Source organism: Natrix helvetica (genome assembly GCF_964273705.1).
Source record: "Natrix helvetica genome assembly, chromosome: 5".
In the NCBI taxonomy this organism is placed as follows: Eukaryota; Metazoa; Chordata; class Lepidosauria; order Squamata; family Natricidae; genus Natrix; species Natrix helvetica.
In genome coordinates this window covers 146,490,406-146,505,089 of record NC_138551.1, presented here as the reverse complement: position 1 = coordinate 146,505,089, position 14,684 = coordinate 146,490,406, and the positions used below count along the sequence as shown (strand labels likewise).

General features: G+C 42.4%; 1 protein-coding gene across 3 annotated transcripts in view; it reads left to right on the top strand.

Annotated features, from left to right (window-relative positions):
• Positions 1-14,684, top strand: part of PEX14 (peroxisomal biogenesis factor 14) — a 145,874-nt gene that overhangs the window by 87,956 nt on the left and 43,234 nt on the right. The window lies entirely within an intron of this gene.

The window sequence follows — 14,684 nt, the reverse complement described above, 5'->3', positions numbered from 1 at the left end:
GAAGAAGAAACAACTTGGTTGATACCTAGGAGGCTGGCAGCAACCCGTATCAACCATTAGCACCAGTCAATGGTATTTGTGACACATCTTTAAATGATCAGTTGACTGAGTTTCGAATGGAGGAGAAAGGGGAGGAGGAGAAGGAGGAGGAGGAGGAGGAGAAGAAGAAGAAGAAGAAGAAGAAGAAGAAGAAGAAGAAGAAGAAGAAGAAGAAGAAGAAGAAGAAGAAGAAGAAGAAGAAGAAACAACTTGGTTGATACCTAGGACGCTGGCAGCAACCCGTATCAACCATTAGCACCAGTCAATGGTATTTGTGATACATCTTTAAATGATCAGTTGACTGAGTTTCGAATGGAGGAGAAAGGGGAGGAGGAGAAGGAGGAGGAGGAGGAGAAGAGGAAGAAGAAGAAGAAGAAGAAGAAGAAGAAGAAGAAGAAGAAGAAGAAGAAGAAGAAGAAGAAGAAGAAGAAGAAGAAGAAGAAGAAGAAGAAACAACTTGGTTAATGCCTAGGACGCTGGCAGCAACCCGTATCAACCATTAGCACCAGTCAATGGTATTTGTGACACATCTTTAAATGATCAGTTGACTGAGTTTCGAATGGAGGAGAAAGGGGAGGAGGAGAAGGAGGAGGAGGAGGAGGAGGAGGAGGAGGAGGAGGAGGAGAAGAAGAAGAAGAAGAAGAAGAAGAAGAAGAAGAAGAAGAAGAAGAAGAAGAAGAAGAAGAAGAAGAAGAAGAAGAAGAAGAAGAAGAAGAAACAACTTGGTTGATACCTAGGACGCTGGCAGCAACCCGTATCAACCATTAGCACCAGTCAATGGTATTTGTGATACATCTTTAAATGATCAGTTGACGAAGAGGAGGAGGAGGAGGAGGAGGAAGAAGAAGAAAAGAAGAAGAAGAAGAAGAAGAAGAAGAAGAAGAAGAAGAAGAAGAAGAAGAAGAAGAAGAAGAAGAAGAAGAAGAAAAAGAAGAAACAACTTGGTTGATACCTAGGACGCTGGCAGCAACCCGTATCAACCATTAGCACCAGTCAATGGTATTTGTGATACATCTTTAAATGATCAGTTGACGAAGAGGAGGAGGAGGAGGAGGAGGAAGAAGAAGAAAAGAAGAAGAAGAAGAAGAAGAAGAAGAAGAAGAAGAAGAAGAGAAGGAGAAGAAGAAGAAGAAGAAGAAGAAGAAGAAGAAGAAGAAGAAGAAGAAGAAGAGAAGGAGAAGGAGAAGGAGAAGGAGAAGAAGAAGAAGAAGAAGAAGAAGAAGAAGAAGAAGAAGAAGAAGAAGAAGAAGAAGAAGAAGAAGAAGAAGAAGAAGAAGAAGAAGAAGAAGAAGAAGAAGAAGGAGAAGGAGAAGAAGAAGAAACAACAACTTGGTTAATACCTAGGATACTGGCAGCAACCCGTATCAACCATCAGTGCCAGTCAATAATATTTGTGATACATTTTTAAATGTTCAGTTAACTGAGTTTCATGTTTAATGATTAAAAGAGATAATAATGATGATGATGATGATGGAGGAGGAGGAGGAGACTGAGTTTCATGTTTCATGAATAAGTAACAGCAACAAAAACAACATCAACAATGCTTCTCTGATCTTTCCATAGTAGCTGTGTTTGCCGCTGAACTGGCTAGTCTTTTGCCATCCAGTCACCAAGGGCATTTCTTCTTCTTCCTGGATGCTAATATTTTCACCCACAGATGCCCGATTTTTTTTGGGGGGGGGGGAGGCAAGGGGTTCCCAGAGCATCCTTCCAGAGACAGCCTGGATCTGTCGGGGCTCACTTCTTCCTCTCTCACACAAGTGGGTGACTTTTGATACCACAAGGATTCTCTTTGCATCCAGCTTATTGGGGGGGGGGAGTGTGTGTGTATGGGGGGGGCAGAATCTGACCTCCCCCAACAAGCAGGAACCGCAACTCCCTTCGTCTTTTAGATGCGCCGACGAAATATATTATTTTGCACCGGGCTTGTAATGTTGTGATTTATGCCGTGTTATGGTTTGTGATATCCCAATGTCCTTTTGCCTTTGTGTTGAGGGTTTTTACACCCCCCCTTCCTCTTCCTGCTTCCCTCTCTCTCCCCCCCCCTCTTGCTACATTTAATGTAATAGAGGTGAGTGCGCTCTTAGGTCACAGCCGAGAGATGGACATTATACAAGAAGTGCCATTTGCACTCCTGTTTTCCTTACTTGCCTTCTCTGAAAATGCCTTTTTTGTGGGGGGGGGAGAGGGGGACGGGTCTTCGCCGCTCTCTGATCTTAGGTTGTTTTTTTGCCGGCGTTTTGTGACTCTAGGTAACGTCATCAGTGTTATTGCCAAGGAAGGGTGGAAGGAGAGAAGGATGAAAGGAGAGAAGGAAGGAAGGATGGAAAGAGAGAAGGAAGGAAGGAAAGAAGGATGGAAGAACAGAGGGAAGGAAGGAAGGATGGATGGATGGAAGGACAGAAGGAGAGAAGGAAGATAGATGGATAGATGGATAGATAGATGATAGATAGATAGATAGATAGATAGATAGATAGATAGATACAGACGATAGATAGATAGATAGATAGATAGATAGATAGATAGATAGATAGATACATAGATAGATAGATGGTAGATAGGTAGATATAGACAGACGATAGATAGATAGATAGATGATAGATAGATAGATAGATAGATAGATAGATAGATAGATAGATAGATAGATACAGACGATAGATAGATAGATAGATAGATAGATAGATAGATAGATAGATAGATAGATAGATACATAGATAGATAGATGGTAGATAGGTAGATATAGACAGACGATAGATAGATAGATAGATGATAGATAGATAGATAGATAGATAGATAGATACAGACGATAGATAGATAGATAGATAGATAGATGATAGATAGATAGATAGATAGATACATAGATAGATAGATGGTAGATAGGTAGATATAGACAGACGATAGATAGATAGATAGATGATAGATAGATAGATAGATAGATAGATAGATAGATAGATAGATACAGACGATAGATAGATAGATAGATAGATAGATAGATAGATAGATAGATAGATAGATAGATAGATACATAGATAGATAGATGGTAGATAGGTAGATATAGACAGACGATAGATAGATAGATAGATGATAGATAGATAGATAGATAGATAGATAGATAGATAGATAGATAGATAGATGATAGATAGATAGATAGATAGATAGATAGATAGATAGATACAGACGATAGATAGATATAGATAGATAGATAGATGATAGATAGATAGATAGATAGATAGATAGATAGATAGATAGATAGATAGATAGATAGATAGATGGTAGATAGGTAGATAGGTAGGTAGGTAGATAGATAGATAGATAGATAGATAGATAGATAGATAGATAGATAGATAGATGACAGACAGACAGACAGACAGACAGACAGACAGACAGACAGACAGACAGATAGATAGATAGATAGATAGATAGATAGATAGATAGATACAACAGAATAGAATAGAATAGAATATTTGTAGCTCAGGCTTGACATGAGGGTTCTTGTGATCTCTGAGCTTGCTTATTTTCTTTCAGACGTTTCGTTACCCAACTAGGTAACATCATCAGTGCTAGTACCAAGGAAGAACTGAAGGGCAGAAGGAGGGAAGGACAGAAGGAAGAAAGAAAGAAAGAGAAAATAGAATATTTGTAGCTCAGGATTGACATGAGGGGTCCTTGGTGCTCTCTGAGCTTGCTTATTTTCTTTCAGACGTTTCATTACCCAGCTAGGTAACATCATCAATGCTGGTGGTGTTAGCCAGTTTGGGTAACGAAATGCCCACAAGAAAGCAGCCAAGCTCCGAGAGCATCGGGGATTCCTCATTTCAACCGTGAGTTACAAACGTTCCTTTTTTTATTGATGTGGGGTTTTTTTTTTTTCTCCTTAAAGTAAAAAATTACCCTCTTGGGTTGTTTTTAATTTTTTTCCTTTCGTTACGGTGGCCCCACTTTCTTTTCTCAAAGCAGCTCTTTTAATCTCGGAAAATTTAAAATAGCAGTTTGTGTTACACACCACGCACTCCCTCCCTCCTTTCCATCCCAGAATGCGAGGTTCATTTCTGCCACTCGATGAATTGTTTGCTGAAACTCTTATACCCTGTTTCCCCGAAAATAACCCCCCCCTGGATAATAAGCCCAATGGGTCTTTTGAGCGCATGCGCTAAAATAAGCCCTCCCCCGAAAATAAGCCCTCCCCGAAAATATTGCAACACAGCAGCAGCCAATGAGGTGACCACGCTTGCCACCTCCTGCACCTCAAAAATACAATACAATACAATACAATACAATAGTAGAGTTGGAAGGGACCTTGGAGGTCTTCTAGTCCAACCCCCTGCCTAGGCAGGAAACCTAGAAAAAACCTAGAAATAACCTAAAAATAATAAGACCTCCCCGAAAATAAGGCCAAGCGCTTGTTTCGGGGGTCAAAAGAAAATAAGACCCTGTCTTATTTTGGGGGAAATGCGCTAATGGCGCAGATGCTTTCTCATTGGCTACCTTCACCCCAAAAAGCTTTGCAGATGTGGGATTATTTTGGGGGGAGGGCTTTCAATGCAGACCCGGTGAGTAAATAGTCTTACTAGTTTGTGTTTCGTGCCTTAGGGACTTCTGTGTGCTTCTGTCAAACCCAAAAATGGATTAACGTCGTTGAGGACGCAGCCGTTCTATTGCTCCATGGTAGTAACTGTGAGAAGGGATCTTGGAGTCCTAGTGGACAACTATTTAAAAATGAACCAGCAACTGCCAAAAAACCCAACCCAGTTCTAGGCTGCATCAACAAAGGGATAGAATCAAGATCACGTGAAGTGTTGATACCACTTTATAAGGCCTTGGTAAAGCCACACTTGGAATATGGCATCCAGTTTTGGTCACCATGATGTAGAAAAGATGTGAAGACTTTAGAAAGAGTGCAGAGAAGAGCGAGAAAGAGGATTAGGGGACTGGAGGATAAAACATATGAAGAACGGTTGCAGGAACTGGGTATGTCTAGTTTAATAGAAAGAAGGACTAGGGGAGACATGATAGCAGTCTTCCAATGTCTCAGGGGTTGCCACAAAGAAGAGGGAGTCAAGCTATTATCCAAGGCACCTGAGGGTAGGACAAGAAGCAATGGGTGGAAACTAATCAAGGAGAGAAGCAACCTAGAACTGAGGAGAAATTTCCTGACAGTGAGAACAATTAACCAGTGGAACAACTTGCCTCCAGAAGTTGTGAATGCCCCAACACTGGAAGTTTTTAAAGAAGAATTGGACATCCATTTGTCTGAAGTAGTGTAGGGTTTCCTGCCTGAGCAGGGGGTTGGACTAGAAGACCTCCAAGGTCCCTTCCCACTCTGTTATTCTATCCTATCCTATCCTATCCTATCCTATCCTACATTCCATTCTGTTCCCTTCTGTTCTATCCTATCCTACATTCTATTCCAGCGATGGCGAACCTTTTTTGGCTCGTGTGCCACAAGTGGGGGGAGCGCAGGGGGGGGCGTGTGCGGGTGTGCCGCACCCGTAATGCAATGCGCGACCCCCCCCCCTCATTTTTACATGCTTTTTTCGCCCTCCCCAGGCTCCAGAGGCTTTATAGGAGCCTGGGGAGGGTGAAAAGAACCTCCCCCCCCCCCTGGAGGCTCTCCGGAGGCTTCAGGGACCATCCGGAGGCTTCCCTGACGCCTTCGGAGCGCTCAAAACGACCCTCCGAGCAAACCGGAAGGTCGTTTTGAGCGCTCCGAAGTCTGATTATGGGGGTGATTATGGGGAGGACTAGATACTCCCCCGTAACACCTCTCCTGCGCGAGCTGCACTGGCTTCCTGTAGTCTACCGAGTGCGTTTCAAGGTTTTGATTATGATCTTTAAAGCGCTTCATGGCACAGGACCTAGTTACATGCAGGATCGCATCCTGCCCCATACATCTCTACGACCAATCCGCTCACACAGAGAGGGACTTCTTCAGGTGCCGTCCGCTAAACAGTGTTGGGGGGCGACACCCAGGAGCAGAGCCTTCTCTGTGATGGGCCCAGCCCTGTGGAATGACCTCCCCCGTGACATCAGGATTACTTCCGATCTCCGCTCCTTCCGTGTACAGCTGAAGACCCACCTCTTTCAATTATCTGGCCTGGCTCAACCGTAAATTTTTTCTTATTCCTCCTGACAGTCCTTTTAAATTTTAAATTGTGGTATTACTAATGGGGTATTTTAATGGTGACTTTTAATTGTCTAAATGTGATGTAATTTGTTACCTCCTCCGTGCATGTATGTTTTTGTATATGTGTGTATTTGGATGTCTATGTGTTTGCACATGTTTTATGTTTTATATGTTTTATTGTACGCCGCCCCGAGTCCTATTTGGAGAGGGAGCGGCTAATAAATTTAAATTTATTATTATTATTATTATTATTATTATTCAAAGAGTGAACTCAGCTGGCCAGTGCGTGCATGCGCGCTGGCCTGCTGACAGGGCAGCGCCTCGCATGCCCTGACAAATGCCTCCGCGTGCCACCTGTGGCATGTGTGCCATAGGTTCGCCATCACTGTTCTATTCTATTCTGTTCTATTCTATTCTATTCTATTCTATTCTACTGATTTAACCATTTTTTGCAAGAATGCAGCAAAACAGGGCACAAGGCCCTCTTTCTAGTTGTAACGTTTCAGAAAACTATGCTTTTCCCACGCATTTCGGTGACGCCTTCATCGTAGGAATAATTCAGAACTTCTTCACAGTTTTCCCTCTTCTCTTTCCCTCCAGCTATAAATCAAACAAAGGGAGTCCCGAGTGGAGCCTCCAGCGACCACGTTTCCACTCCTCCAGTGACTAAATTTTAAATGCTGATTGTTGGAGAACTCTTAATTAAGACTTTTGTTTCCCAGCGTTGCCTGCGGGGCATCTGTGCGAAAGCGAGGGAGGGCTCTCTTTTTGGGGGGGGGGAGGAGGGGAGAGTGGGGGGGTAAAATATTTTATTTCCAGCGTTAACCGGGTGACTTATCCGAAACGGGTCACACCCTCTGCGTTTCCCTAAAAGTTGGGCTTCCTTTATCGTCGGATTAAAACGTGTCGTCGTCCCCCTCCCTTTCTTTTTTAAATTAAAAAAAAATTGATATTTTTAGCTTTTAATTAAACATCGCCAGCGAACAATTACTATTCCGGGAGAGCAAAATAAGGTTGATTGGAGAAAGGGGTGGGGGGTGGGTAGGCAAAGCAAAACGAATGAGGTGGGGGGGGGAAAGATGGGGTCACCCAACCCGTAAACAAGGTGATATATAATATATTTTTTTTCCCCATTCTCCTTTTAAATAAATACCGATCAGCTTTATGTTCGGAGACAATAGGAGCCGTTGGCTTAAATTTGCAGTTTACTGTATTTATGGCCGTAATATGAAGGTGCTGGCGTCGTAATTTCATGCCCCAATGAGAAGCGCAAGGTCGGACCAAATGCTTCCATCGGCATCCTTCGAACACAGTAACTCATAAACAAGATCCGCTCGGATCAGGTGGCACGGAATAATACAGGCTAATGAAATACAGCACAGCTTTCCATTACTGTTAGTTTTTACAGTGTCGTCATTACGTGTAATTTATGTTTAAAAAATTCAATTTTATACAAGGCTCTGGGAAATAGGGGTCTTGGGGGTCACCCGGCGACTTTTAATAGTGGCGAGGTTGGGGTTGTTTGCGGGAGAAGGTGGCACACGCGCCCGCGCGGGTGGAGGCAGGGGGAGAGAGAGAGAGATAGCGGTGCTCCTGTGCCCGCCTTCCCCCCCCCACCCTTCCGCCTCCCAGCCTGACAATGCTAATTTATTTATTTATCCTGTTCATAACAACAGCGACCCACCCCAAGCCAAGGTCCTTCTACCCCCCCTCCCCATTCCCCCCTCCCCAAATTTCAGTTTCTTTCTTTTCCTTCTAGCTCTCTCTCCTGGGCCTTTTTTTTGGGGGGGGGGTGTCACTGGTTTTATTTGTTTGTTGGCCTTTTTCTGGAAGCCTCACCTAGGACAAGGGGAGGGGGCTGCATCTTTGAAAGTCAGGGGTCCTTGTTTTTCTCCAGGTATCCATCGTTTGCACGGGGTGTGTGTGTGTGTGTGTGTGTGTGTGTCCCTCTAAGCAGGAACGAACGCAAAGGAGATATTGGGCAGTCTCGTCACCCCTTGACATTGTCTTCTTCTTGGCTCCCTTGGATGGTAGACTTTGAAAACTCGGCCAGCAAGAGAGAGAATTCCTGCCAGGATCTTTTGATGGCAAAGCCAGGCAAAATCTTTTAGCCCTCTCCCCTCCCGCCCCTTCCCTTCCCTTCTTGGCTGCATTAGCCCCGTCGTCTTTAATTGGATTCTCTTGTTTGCTTGCTTATTTATTAATTTAATTTTTAACCCAGGAAACGGGTGGAATGGAATATTGTTCCATTGAACATTTAAAGATGTGTCACAAATTCTACTGACTGGTGCTAATGGTTGATACGGGTTGCTGCCAGCATCGTCTTCCTCCTCCTCCTCCTCCTCCTCCTCCTCCTCCTCCTCCTCCTCCTCCTCCTCCTCCTCCTCCTCCTCCTCCTCCTCCTCCTCCTCCTCTTCTTCTTCTTCTTCCTCCTCCTCCTCCCCTCTCCTCCGTTATTAGTATTATTATCTCTTTTATTCATTAAAGGTGAAACTCAGTCAACTGAACATTTCAAAATGTATCACAAATGCCATTGACTGGCTCTGATGGTTGATACGGCTTGCTGCCAACATTCTAGGTATTAACCAAGTTTCTTCCTCTTCTTCTTCTTCTTCCTCTTCTTCTTCTTCTTCTTCTTCTTCTTCTTCTTCTTCTTCTTCTTCTTTTTCTTCCTCCTCCTCTTCCTCCTCTTTCCTCCTCTTCCTCCCCCCCTCTTCCTCCATTATTAGTATTATTATCTCTTTTATTCATTAAAGGTGAAACTCAGTCAACTGAACATTTCGAAATGTATCACAAATACCATTGACTGGCTCTGATGGTTGATACGGGTTGCTGCCAACATTCTAGGTATTAACCAAGTATATTGTTCCATCTGAATCCCCTAGTCTCTTGATGGCAAACCTATGGCACGCAGTGGCACGCAGAGCTGTCTCCTGTTGCTCTTCTGGGTGACAGCACACCCAGCCAGCTGGTTTTCCCGCACGTGGGAGGGGGAGAAATTGAAAGAGCAGCCACCCAATATGGATGCCTACGCCGAGAATATTACCTTCCAGTTTCTGATATGCGCGTGTGCCCCGGCCCCCCTGGCCTTCACGCACACATGCACACACCAGAAATTGGAAGACCAGGTGGCCAGTGGGCATGCACATGCCGGGAACCAGAAGATTATCTTCCCGGCACATGCATGCACATCAGGTGGCTACCCTTCCAGTTTTGCGATGCGTGCATGGACATCTGGTCTTCACAGGCGCATGCGCACCAGAAACCGGACGTTCGTGCTCCCAGCGTGCGCAGGCGTGCCAGGCGACTCAACTCTCGCTCCCACGCGCCCTCGGTGCTGAAAAGGTTCACCAACACTGCCCTAGCCATGGGGCAATTGGTTGATTTTTGCTTCTTCCACTGAGCAGATTTTGAACCCGAGAGGTTCTCTGGAGCACATCATCAGTAGGAGATATTAAAAAAAAAAAAAACCAAGACTTTCCCCCATTTTCTTTAAGGACAGGGCAGAGTGGAGCACCGTGGGTACTGTTGTGGTTTAATAATGCGGTAGAGAATTGAGAAGAATCGATGGTCGTTGTGCTGTTAGTTACGAAGTCGTGTCCGACCCATCGCAACCCCATGGACAATGTTCCTCCAGGCCTTCCTATCCTCTACCATCCTCTGGAGTCCATTTTAGCTCACGCCGACTGCTTCAATGACTCCATCCAGCCACCTCCTTCTCTGCCGTCCCCTTCTTCTTCTTTTGGTCTCCATCGTTCCCAGCATGAGGCTCTTCTCCAAGGAGTCCTTCTTCCTTCTCATTAGGTGGCCAAAGGATTTGAGTTTCCTCTTCAGGATCTGGCCTTCTAAAGAGCATTCAGGGTTGATCTCCTCTAGGACTGACCGGTTGGATGGCTTTGCAGTCCAAGGGACTCACAGGATAGATAGATAGATGATAGATAGATAGATAGATAGATAGATAGATAGATAGATAGATGATGGATGGATGGATGGATGGATGGATGGACGGACAGATAGATGATTGATTGATTAGTTGTTCTTAGTTGTGAAGTTGTGTCCAACCCATCGCGACCCCATGGACAACATTCCTCCAGGCCTTCCTGTCCTCTACCATCTTCTGTAGTCCATTGAAGCTCACGCCGACTGCTTCGGTGACTCCATCCAGCCACCTCCTTCTCTGTCGTCCCCTTCTTCTTTTGCCCTCCCTCTTTCCCAGCATGAGGCTCTTCTCCAGGGAGTCCTTCTTCCTTCTCATCAGGTGGCCAAAGTACTTGAGTTTCCTCTTCAGTATCTGGCATTCTAAAGAGCAGTCAGGGTTGATCTCCTCTAGGACTGACCGGTTGGATGGCCTTGCAGTCCAAGGGACTCAGTGCAGGAGTCTTCTCCAGCACCAGAGTTCAAAGGCCTCCGTTCTTTGGCGCTCAGCCTTCCTTAGGGTCCAACCTTCACAGCCATCCATTGCAACTGGGAAAATGGTGGCAAAAGTTGCCCAATTGGTTATCATTTGGCATGGAAGCGCCTGCCACCCACTTTTAAAGGTCTATCTCCAAATGGGCCAACGGAGATCCCATTCCTATCCTATCAAGGCACCATTAGAGGTGCACCGATGACTTCCCCAAGTTTATAAGCACCCCACCCACCCCCAAAATCCTTGACAGTGCCCACTTGTCAAATCACATCTTTTTAATTGGCAGAAAAATGGGACACACTGCATGTCTAAAAGTGACTCTTTTAAACATGTTTTATTCCAGGGTCAATGAAGTGAAATCCAGTTTAGTTTTAACTCTTGGCACCGCTCACCGACGTAGGAGAACAAGTCGCCCATTCATTGCTCAAGTGCAAGGCTGTTACATACACAGAAGCGTACATGCACACGCACCCAGACACACACACACACACACACTCCACAATCGTGTCCAATCTGCGTACTTGAATTTCATGCGTCCTAAATACAACCGCTCAACTGCCCTTTCATTTGTCCTCCCAGGGGAATGGCCTTATTGCTAAGAATATGATAGAATAGAGTAGAATAGAATTAGAATAAAATACAATAGGATACAATAGGAATAGAATGTAGAGTAGAATAAAATTAGAATAGAATAGAATAGGAATAGAGTAGAATAAAATAGAATAAAATTAGAATAGAATAGAATAGAGTAGAGTAGAATAGAATATAGAGTAGAATAAAATTAGAATAGAATAGGATAGAATAGGAATAGAATGTGGAGAAGAATAAAATTAGAATAGAATAGGATAGAATAGGAATAGAATGTAGAGTAGAATAAAATTAGAATAGGATAAGATAGAACAGGAATAGAATGTAGAGTAGAATAAAATTAGAATAGGATAGAATAGAATGTAGAATAGAATAAAATTAGAATAGGATAGAATAGAATGTAGAATAGAATAAAAGGATAGGATAGGAATAGAATATAGAATAGAATAAAATTACCGGTAGAATAGAATAGGAATAGAATGTAGAATAGAATAAAAGAATAGAATAGGATGGAATAGGAATAGAATATAGAGTAGAATAAAATTGGAATAGAATAGGATAGAATAGGAATAGAATGTAGAGTAGAATAAAATTAGAATAGAATAGAATAGGAATAGAGTAGAATAAAATAGAATAAAATTAGAATAGAATAGAGTAGAGTAGAATAGAATATAGAGTAGAATAAAATTAGAATAGAATAGGATAGAAGGAATAGAATGTGGAGAAGAATAAAATTAGAATAGAATAGGATAGAATAGGAATAGAATGTAGAGTAGAATAAAATGAGAATAGGATAGAATAGAATGTAGAATAGAATAAAATTAGAATAGGATAGAATAGAATAGGAATAGAATGTAGAGTAGAATAAAATTAGAATAGGATAGGATAGAATAGGAATAGAATGTAGAGTAGAATAAAATTAGAATAGGATAGAATAGAATGTAGAATAGAATAAAATTAGAATAGGATAGAATAGAATGTAGAATAGAATAAAAGGATAGGATAGGAATAGAATATAGAATAGAATAAAATTACCGGTAGAATAGAATAGGAATAGAATGTAGAATAGAATAAAAGAATAGAATAGGATGGAATAGGAATAGAATATAGAGTAGAATAAAATTGGAATAGAATAGGATAGAATAGGAATAGAATGTAGAGTAGAATAAAATTAGAATAGAATAGAATAGGAATAGAGTAGAATAAAATAGAATAAAATTAGAATAGAATAGAGTAGAGTAGAATAGAATATAGAGTAGAATAAAATTAGAATAGGATAGGATAGAATAGGAATAGAATGTGGAGAAGAATAAAATTAGAATAGAATAGGATAGAATAGGAATAGAATGTAGAGTAGAATAAAATTAGAATAGGATAGAATAGAATGTAGAATAGAATAAAATTAGAATAGGATAGAATAGAATAGGAATAGAATATAGAGTAGAATAAAATTAGAATAGAATAGGAATAGAATGTAGAATAGAATAAAAGGATAGGATAGGAATAGAATATAGAATAGAATAAAATTACCGGTAGAATAGAATAGGAATAGAATGTAGAATAGAATAAAAGAATAGAATAGGATGGAATAGGAATAGAATATAGAGTAGAATAAAATTGGAATAGAATAGGATAGAATAGGAATAGAATGTAGAGTAGAATAAAATTAGACAGAGTAGAGTAGAATAGAATAGAATAGGAATAGGAATAGAATAGGAATAGAATAGGAATAGAATAGGAATAGAATATAGAGTAGAATAAAATTAGAATAGAATAGAATTAGAATAGAATAGAATAGTATAGTATAGAATATAGACAGAATAGAATAGAATAGAATTCTTTATTGGCCAAGTGTGATTGGACAGATAAGGAGTTTGTCTTTCAATACAAAAATGTACAGATTCAGTCATCAAGAATCATAAGGTGCAACACTTAATGATAGTCATAGGGTACAAATAAGCAATCAGAAAGGCAAAAGACCTGTTGATATGGGAAGGTCAAGACGGCAGCAAACGTAGCCCCTTCTTCCACAGGCAGCCATCCCTAGTGGCGGGGGATCCCAGTCTGGTTTGGGAACAGGCCCTCTCGGCCCACCTCAAGGTCTTTGGTGTGTCTCGCACACAACCCGTTTCCACTCCGAGCCACCAACTCTTCAGCCTCTTTATGAATTGGCCCTGAAACATTTGCGGGAAAAGCCCCACGAAGTGCATCTGTGTGTGTTTTAATGGTTTGTTTTAAAATGGTTTTAAAACAAACAAACAGACGGAAATTAAGCCAGGGCATTGGAACTTTCTTTAAGAAAACAAACCGAGTGGATTGCATGCTAAGAACCCGGAGTTGGCTGCGCTGTTCCAGGATGCCCCTTAGGCAAGCCCGAAAGTACACAACAGTAGCCGAATCGGTGCCAAAGAGGAATTGGTGAGAAGTTTGCTGCCAGCTTGCTTGAGTGGGAGAGACGGCGACTGACAGATCAGGTTGTTTTAAATATACATATTCCCATTGCAGGGAGACTCATCTGCAAAGAGCCAGACAGGCACCAGACAGGCAGGCATCAAAGCCAGGAAAAGAATTGAGTTCTTGTTTGTTTGTCTGAATGGCCCAGTAGAAGCCAGAGGTTGTATTTTTTTTTTTGCCAAAAACTCTAGACTCCATCAAGCACCTGAAAAATATCAAGGAGAGAAGCAACTTGGAACTAAGGAGAAATTTCCTGACACCTGAGAACAATGAATTTTAAGGAAGAGATTGCACAACTATTTGCAGGGGGTTGTACTAGAAGACCTCCAAGGTCCCTTTCAACTCGGTTATTCTATATTCTAATACTTTAATGAAAAGAAGGACTAGGGGAGACATGATAGCAGTGTTCCGATATCTCAGGGGCTGCCCCAAAGAAGAAGGAGTCAAACTATTCTCCAAGGCACCTGAGGGTAGGACAAGAAGCAAAATGGATGGAAACTAATCGAGGAGAGAAGCAACTTAGAACTGAGGAGAAATTTCCTGACAGTGAGAACAATTAACCAGTGGAACAACCTGTCTCCAGAAGTTGTGAATGCTCCAATACTGGAAGTTTTGAAGAAGATGTTGGATAACCATTTGTCTGAAGTGGTGTAGGGCTTCCGGCTTAAGCAGGGGGTTGGACTAGAAGACCTCCAAGGTCCCGTCCAACTCTGTTTTTCTGTTCTGAACTCTGGGCTCCATTTCGTTGTGTGTTTGTGACTTGAAGCTTTTCCCGGCCCTTCTGTTTTCTGGTGACTCTTCCTAACCATGGCTGCCTTTTGTTAATGCGTATTGACCTTTTTCCCCTCCAAAAAGAGGCTGAAAATCTGGGTGCGTCTTATACACCGAATACAGCATTTTTGGGCTCCCGAAACCCCTTCACCAAAATGGCCGTGCGTAGCCTTTAGGAGACTTATAGAGTGCTCCTGGGGGCTGGGAAGGGCAGAACTGAGTGAAAAACAGACCATTTTTCCCTCAATTTTGCCTTCCCCCCAGCCCCCAGGAGCACTCTATAAGCCAGGGGTGTCCAAA